Source organism: Juglans regia, chromosome 13, assembly GCF_001411555.2.
Source record: "Juglans regia cultivar Chandler chromosome 13, Walnut 2.0, whole genome shotgun sequence".
NCBI classification, from domain to species: Eukaryota; Viridiplantae; Streptophyta; class Magnoliopsida; order Fagales; family Juglandaceae; genus Juglans; species Juglans regia.
The window spans coordinates 22,276,111-22,285,003 of NC_049913.1; the positions used below are offsets into that span (position 1 = coordinate 22,276,111).

General features: G+C 38.3%; 1 long non-coding RNA gene across 1 annotated transcript; it reads left to right on the forward strand.

Annotated features, from left to right (window-relative positions):
* Window positions 1-1,120: 1,120 nt before the first annotated feature.
* On the forward strand, window positions 1,121-4,952 carry LOC108991424. The gene is made up of 3 exons (XR_001996141.2): window positions 1,121-1,594; window positions 2,747-2,791; window positions 3,667-4,952. It is a non-coding gene; the product is annotated as an uncharacterized LOC108991424 (long non-coding RNA).
* Window positions 4,953-8,893: the final 3,941 nt, after the last annotated feature.

Sequence of the window (8,893 nt, forward strand, 5' to 3'; positions counted from 1 at the left end):
TTTTCCCCAACCATGGGTCCCCACTAGTTTATCTAGTTTTGCCTTCGTCACCGTGCATCGCCGCTGCTATTGTCTCACTCCTCCATTACCTTGTTGTCGCTCCGCCACTTTTGGCACTACCTCAGTGAGCCAAAATGCCCCTATGTTGCTTTTATTTTTCAATTTGCACTTTGTATTAAACTACATGTTTTGTGTCCATCAGCGTAGCGACGCTCTCACTCGTCCAAAGGTGGGATGCTATAGACAGACATGCACTTGATCAACCCGTTTTGCTTGTATGCATTGTAAGTACCTCTCCAATGTGACCCTTAAGCTTAGAACATAATTGTATCGCTAACACAGTGTGAAGTCTGGTTGTGTTCAGAAAGGCTTTGTGCCCGATGAAGTGTTGAGCTTGATATCGTAGTAGTGGTTGAGAATTGGGTCATGGGCCGGGTGGTGGATGGGTTTACGCGTGTAGTTTGGTTTGTGAATTTGTGTACATGTGACTGTTGAGATGTTGTCTATTGCTTGATGTGTGTTATGTCATGTCATCCAATATACTGCTTTTCATGCATCTGAGCATTTTTTGTTATTATTATTCGCTTTGATTATCTAACTGTGTTGCGTTGTACCATGTTGTATGTAATACCCGAGTCCTACTACATAGGTCCTTACGTCTTTTTATTAATTCTAAGTTAAATATTTTGAGATGAAGATATTTTTATTACTTCCAATTATTTTATTTTAAGATGAGTATATTTTATTTTAAAATATGGTTCATTAAAATAAATCAAGGGTATTATTTTTAAGACTTTAAAATATTTTTCTTTAAGTCCTTCAATTTTATTTATTTAGAAAATGGCCCAATTAATCTCTACCATTGGATTGGTAGGTAAAAAGTATTCTTAAGGTGGATTCATCTCCACCATTCATCTTCCAAGTTTAGATGACAAGCTTTGACCAAGGCAAAAGTTTCCCCCCACCCTTTCACCCGTATAAGGCTTCTAAGGAAAGCCATTAAGCCTTTGAACCCACAAGCTTCCTAAGGAAGCTATTGCATCCATCGTCCAAGTCAACAAAGAGAAAAGAAAATAAATAAAAACTAATCCTAAGCAATTTCTCCACCAACCCGTTGGTCAAGGCTACACAAAAAGGCAAAATCAATTTCCTTAGTCCTGTTACCGTAGCTTCCTCCATAAGCCAAATTAAATTCCCTTTTCTTCTCTTACACGTCGGTTCCAAGGGACAAGAAAGCAATTTCCCTTCTTCCTCTTGCACCCACCGATAGCTAGAACAAGGAAAGGAAGAAAATACTTCCAGCCCTCACCGTGCAACAAACCTTTCTCTCCCATTCCATTTCTCTCTCAATCTCAAGCCAAGCTTCCAAGTTTCTTCTTTCTCAAGAGGGAAATAGTAAGCTAAGAGCATCCTCAACCCTCTTCCTTGAGTATTTCGAAACCTAGCCATAGTTTAATCAAGTGGGTTTCTATTGATCGATTATTGATGTTCGGTTTTGGACTTCCAGCCAAAGGTTTCGTATATCCTCTGTTTTCCTAAGCCGAATCTATCTCCATTCTCCTCATTTTCATGTTTCGGAAGGTTTTCACCAAAGGTAAAACTCTAAACTCGACCCACTCGGTTTTGTTGATGTTGGGAGACCCATTGAGTTGTTTTAACTTGATTCTTAATTTTTAGTTGTTGTCTATGTGTTGGGGGACATCAATGCTTTGTTCTTTTGGCAAAGCCGAGCATATTGAAGCTGTTATGTTGTATATTTTCTACCTTTCGAAAATACATATTTTTCTATTTGACTTGGAAGATTAATTGATCTGTTGTGTATATATATATATATGAAAAAACTGTGTTTATGCCCTGTTTGGAGTGTTCCAGCCGTGTGTCCCAAGGTTGAGGTGGTGTTTTCTCTTATGTTTTCTTGAGTCCAAGCTATGTTTTTAATCATGCTTTTATGTATTAAATTAATGAAGTTAAGATTATGAGTTTAGACATGTTTTCCTAAGATTTATAGCCTAAGTAAGCCACCAAGACTTTTAAATTAAATTGGTAAGCTTACCTTAGAAGTTTTAAACATGCCAAGAGTTTGTATCTCTTTATTATTATTGTTTTCAGAATATATAAATATATGAAGCTTTCTTAAGTTTCTACGTCTCTTGTACTAGTTAATTGTATGATTGATAATTGATCAAGTGAGGGATGTTTAAGACCATGAAAACATTGAGATTTGCTAGCTGTCCATGCATTACAGAAACTAGAAAACAGGTTCTGTTTTGGAAGCCTAAACCAGTCACTTTACCTTTGCTGAACTTTACCCCTTCTTGTTTAATCAAAGATAAACTTTAGCATGAAAAACCATTGGAGAATGAGTGACAAAACCAACCCTCTTATGAGCATTACCTCTTGTGGGATCTATCTTCCATATGATGATGCAAAACTGTCAAAATGCCCTCCTTTATGAAAATTCCAGATTTATAGCACCTCTTCATTTTAACTTATGATTTCCATCTATTGCCATTATAGAAAACAATAGCCTTTAAGAAATGGACAGCAAGCAAGCCTCATACTCTCATAGGTACTTAAATATTGTAATGAGGATACTAAGAGTTGACTTACTGCCATGTATGTAGCTAAATGGGTTAAGGAATACGTCTTAATTCCACTTGGAATTTAAGTAAGCGCGTATGGGTATTGGATAGTAAAGTCTTAAGTGGAATGAATATTAATATGTTTATTTCATTTCATTGAATAGGAGTTTATTTTCAAGATTCAAGGAACTTACTTGTAAAGCCACGAGGTAAGTAGCTATGACCATGCTCCTTACACACGAAACTCCTTTATGAAAAAGTCTCTCTCTCTTTCCAAATGTTTCTCTTATGAAAGAATAGATGCATGTATAGTATGTATAAGCCTTTCTTGGTAACCCCTGTTAAGTACCTTGTTAATTACCATTGTGTGTATGTAAGGTAATGCATCATGAGATTTTATGCATGCTCTCCCAAATAATTAGGCCGTACCTATATGTATCATGACATGAAACATTCCTTTCAAAGAAATGCATATGCATTGGCACTAAATGAAGATGATGAAAACGTTACTTTTTCTAAAGAAAGGAAAGGAAAATGAATGAAAGCATGGATGTATGAATGTACGTAATGGCCACATGTATGAAAACGGTACCAAATGAATGGGCAGATTGCAATGCCGAGTAAGTAGTACTGGAAGTGCACCTAGTGCTGCCCCCCATGAAAAAGGGGTTCCCAACCTGCGGCCGCGAGCGGGAATCCAGGTCCAAAAGACCGTTAACCCCAACACACAGGGCGTAATAGTGTGTACTGGCCCAAGAAAGTGAAACGTAAAGCAAAGTCATTTCTAAATAATGTTATGCATGAAAGCAAGTAATGTTTATGCATGAAAAGTATTGTTAAGCATAAAAGTACAGTTATGCACGAAAGTTAAGCATGAAAGTACAGTTAAGCATGAAAAGTACAGCTATGCATAAAAAGTACAGTTATTCTTAAATTGTTACGCATGAAAACATTGTCAAGAATTAGCAAATGTTTATGTATGCATGTTTTCAAAAGAAAAGATTATGTGATTAATAAGTTAACAGCATTGTGTATTGCTTACTGAGTATTAGACTCACTTTGTGTTTATGTTTTAAACGTCCAGGTAATGATGAAAAGGCTGGGGAGCAAGACATTACTGTAGAGGGAGAGGCAGACGCTTAGGACCTCCCCTAACTAGGATAGTTATGTTACGATTGATGGGTTATGTTATGTATAGATATTTTAAGTTGGGATGGACTCTGAGAATCTCTTATAGATGAATGTTCGAATAGAACGTCCATTAAGTGTTCCCTTTTATTAAACGAAAAATTTGGAGTGTATGTGTGTCATTTCCATGCCGATCACATGTTATAAGAAAGAAAAGAATAGCCATGTAAGTCAGGATTCCGTCCTTCCTGGGACGGGGTCGTGACATTGAATGGTTTGGAAACTGGGTTTTTAATAACATGTGGATGCATGCGTATCACGACCCCAAGTCGAGAAGTGACATTATTTCGGTGGAGCTCCTCTCTTCATTCTGAAACATAATAAATTGTGTGACGTCCCCTGTGTTGTTGCTGGGCGACAACGAGCTTTGACGAGATGGTAACGCTCTCGTGCCGACTCCATAGCCTCTCTGCTGGCGAGGGTTAGAGGATGCTTGGTCACGTATGCATCGAGTGTGGATTTAGGCATTACTTGTAATGTGGCAAAGGGAGCCATGGTGTGCAGATGGTCCTTAGGGGAGACCATGGTGCATGCATAACTAAAATGATTGTATGGACTTTATGTGGATCACGACCCCAAGTTGAGATGGGACATTATCTTGGTGGAGCTCCTCTCGTCATTCTTGAACGTAATAAACTGTGTGACGTCCCCTAGGTTGTCGCCCAGTGACAACGGGCTTGGACGAGACGATAATACTCTTGTGCCAACTCCGTAGCCTCTTTGTTGGCGGGGGCTAGAGGATGCTTGGTCACGTACTCGTTAGGCATGAAGTTGGGCATCACTCGTTACGAAGTCACATGAACGAACGTTACCTATAGTGTGCGCATGGTCCATAGGGGAGACTATGGCGCATGCGTAATAAAATGGTTATGTTTTGGGCTAAAGGGATTTTTGACATTAGTGTTTGGTTTAAATACTATCTAAAGAATTTCGTCAAGAATTGTTTTACCACTTGACATAGACATGTATAAATTAAAATCAATCCATATATACGTGCATACACGCACATACATATGTAGATATAAGACCATATTACGAGAACCCTTAGAAGCTTCAGAACCTAAGAACCCTTCTATTCTCCTGTTTTCTTTCTCTTTCCTTGTAATTCCTAACTACTTGCATGTATTATTGTTCATCTGAAATGGAGAACAAATACAATTGTTAATTGATAATTTCTGAGTATTTTGTGTATTCTATCTTGCTTTCCGCCTCCATTATTTATTTACTGGCTTACAACTTGCATTCTAGTCATCTGGTCACTTTGAAATCCAATTAATTGGTCACTATTTTTCTTATTTACTTATACATTCGTTATTTGCACTCCAGTTATATGGTCCCTTCGGAATCCAGTTATCTCATCCCTCTGGACTCCAGTAATCCGGCCACATTCATAACATGGCAGTTTAGGCCATATTAAAAGAAAAAAAATAGAACGTAACACTTTTTTTTTTTTTCCAATTGTGAGGCATCTTCGCTTCGTATTGGTACCAATGACTATAAAACAAAGCCTATGAACTATATGGGCTGTGATATTTCTTTGGCACAATAGAATAGAAATCAAATTACGATTTTAGAAATAGGGAAGATCGATCATAGATTCCAGTAGTATTATTGTTTGGTAATGAACTGAATGCTATATTTTGAGAGTTAATTAAAAAATTTGATAATTGTTTTTAGTCAATGAATTTATTGCTTGACATCATAATAATGTATTAATACTAGTCATAATAAAGGAAATGAGTTTTACATTCTATTTTTTTTTAATATGACATGACAGTTCCACGTGGCACTGCCAGATCAAAAGATCAATTTTAGCCATAAATTCATATGAACAAATAGCACCGTCCTAAAAAAAAAAAAAAAAAAAAAACTTTCATAGAAAAGTCTAAAGGAAAAAAATATACATGAACCCCATCGAATGAAGGAAAATATTCAAACTTCAATCTCTCTCTCTCATTTTCAATCTCTTTCTCTCATTTTCATTGCGGACCCTTGTTTGGGGAGTTACTAATATTACAAGGATATTTCAGTAAAATGCTGGGTAGAGGGTCCTTCTACCGTTAAAAATTGGGTAAATTATATATGGCAAATTAAGGAAAGATAAATAATATTTGTAGTCATGAAATGTATAAGTGTCATGTAATTTCTTTGAAATAAATAAATAAATATGGGATCTATATGATAAAAAATAATTTTTATAATAGTCAATCCTAGATCGCGGTTTGGATTTAAAGGTGACTTGAGGAAATCTCAACTCATTTCGTATGGAGAAGTCTTCTTTGTTTTGATGTGTTCTCATATAAGACAAAATGCTTATTGACCGTTGCTTTTTACTTTTCTTCTAAGGACTGTTTCCATTACATGGGTGTAATGAAGGCTCCGAAGGCCCTCACCCACCCTTTCACCCAGCCCCTTCACGCACCCATCATCTCAACGCAGAACTCGAAGGCCATCACCCACCCCTTCACGCACCCCTCATCTCGGTGCAGAACTCGTCACTGTGGGCAGACCCATCTCCTACCGTCATCGATGCCAAACCTCACCAGTTCAGCCCACTTCACAGCATGGGCGAGGGGGCATCTCATCTGCAATCTAGGAAACGCACGAATTGGAAGGCAGCCTGAGGAATTGGAAGCATCTCAAGACTCACGGCGAAGGCAATCCAGGTCCGTTGATCGCGTGAGAGATACCATCACCACCAATCGAGCTAGGTTTCATCTACTGCCTGGTAACCGTGCCACATCACGTCCCCCTTCCTTTTATAGAGATTCCCCTGCTCCCTGACCCAAAGGTTGTGAACACACATATAGGGTTTTGACCATAGATTCACGTTTAATAGTGTAGAAATATTCCCTTTCTGTAGCCCCTTCCATGACAAATTCACAAGTCGCCTACACAAATGAAGCCACCATTCCAAAAATCTCCAAACACCGCACCTCAAGAAGTCGATCCTACCATAACACCCACTCTGTATTTCTATCAACACCGTGGCTCCAAGAAGACGATCCTTCCAAGTATGTGAATCTAACTCATCTCAAATCATTTTTAGCTGTTATGTATGCAATGCACAAATTTCAGTTGGGGTGACTCTAGTTGGGAGATCAATTTCACCTAAATTTTTTATTATAGTGGTTACTGACCGAGATAAATGTGTATCCATATTATGCAAGCTGTGCTCATGAGCGCGACAGTGCTAAGTTTCATGTTATTTTAATTTTCAATTGTAATGGTCAGCTGTTTAGAAAATATTTATTTTGTTTACCCATTTCATTTCTTTAGATGTTCTGGTTTGAAATTGCATAATGATGATGCATAATGAGATTATTTAACAATGCATAATCCTGTGATGTTTATGGTTTGCCGTGCATGTGGTTTTGTTTTTGGGTTTGCATACTTGAATGTGGTAGTGGGGTGTTTTGATTTATGTTTTTTGTGTAGGCTACTGCCGTGCATGTGGTTTTTTTTTGGGTTTGTATACTTGAATGTAGTAGTTTGCTTGGGAGCTCATTTCAACTCACTTCAAAAAATTATTAGTGTGGTGTGTTTTGTTTTTGTTTTTGGTATGCATACTTGAATGTGGTAGTGGGGTGTTTTGATATATGTTTTTTGTGTAGGCTACTGCCGTGCATGTGGTTTTTTTTTTTTTTTTTTGGGTTTGCATACTTGAATGTGGTAGTTTACTTGGGAGCTCATTTCAACTCACTTAAAAAAATTATTATTGTGGTGTGTTTTGTTTTTGTTTTTGTTTTTGGTATGCATACTTGAATGTGGTAGTGGGGTGTTTTGATTTATGTTTTTTTTGTAGGCTACTGCCATGTACTTATATATAATAAAGTTTAATTTTGTTACTAAACTTTTGTCTTCCCTATTCTTCTAGCGATACTCCTTACACTCATCTGCCATACATCGTCCATATCAACAGGCATGGGTCATAATTTAATTGTGGATCATTACTCATATTAAGGCATGCTGCCTGTAACGTTGCATATTTGATGAACAACATATTTTGTTGTGTTATATTACCAATTTCTTAGCTATTCCAAATGGATGATCCGGAAAACATGATCCGGGATTGTGAGATTTGGGGCGATGGCATGGAGGAGATATTCATTGACATGCTCTACTAGGACGCCCTTCACGGTAGATTAAAGGGTGGAAAGATCGCGTTTAGAGAGCATGGAATTTATGCTTAGTGACTCACTGCTATTGGTGTAAAAGTGTTGACGCGAACCAGGTTCGTGGCAAACTTACGAGGTTGAAGGGTTTACAATGTTTGTTTACCAATTTATTGAGCCAAACCGAGATGGGTTGGGATCCCAACATGAAGACAATAGTCGAGAGTGACGAGTCTGGGAAAATGCCATCGGGGTAAAAATAAACTTACTGACCATCTTTATTTAATAGAAAATAAAGTTTGGTCACTACTCATGTGATTATTAACATGTATGTATATTCTATAATTATTAGGTTAAATCGAAATAGGGGAGGTTTCGTACTTTCGGCAGCCCAAAGTACGTGGAACTGTGCACCATATTTGGTGCTTCTGTTGCATACGGGACTATGCAACACGCGTCAACATAGCTACCCGCAGATAGCAACGAGGAGCGGTGCCTTGATGAGGAGATGCGAGCTCGACACCCTCCCGCATTTGGCAATCAACAAGGATTGCCCATTGACAATGATGACTTTATTGACTTGATGGGGATCGGGTCACCTTCAGTCGATGCACCGACATAATCATCACGCAGGTCGAAGAAGAAAAAGAGCAACTTTGAGGTACAACTTTCTGAGGCCGTAGAGGGGTGAAACGCACGCAGATCGCGCAGCGTAAGTGTTATGAGGATCGAGAAGATGTGGATTCATCAAAGCGCAGCAAAGGATCACAACCTAATGATGCCACCAATGGCGGTTACGATCCAATTAGTCATTGTGCGACATTGCTCAGCGAGCTTTCCCCGAGGCTGAATCCTCAACTACTTGTTCGTGCAATTAAGGAATTACTAAACCCATATATGCAGCAGTTTTACTTGTCATTGGATGCTACCGGGAGGGACGATTGGGCCCGTAATTGTTAAAGTAGCATGCATGAGTTGTATTTTATTCTTTATGGCATTGGGACTGTA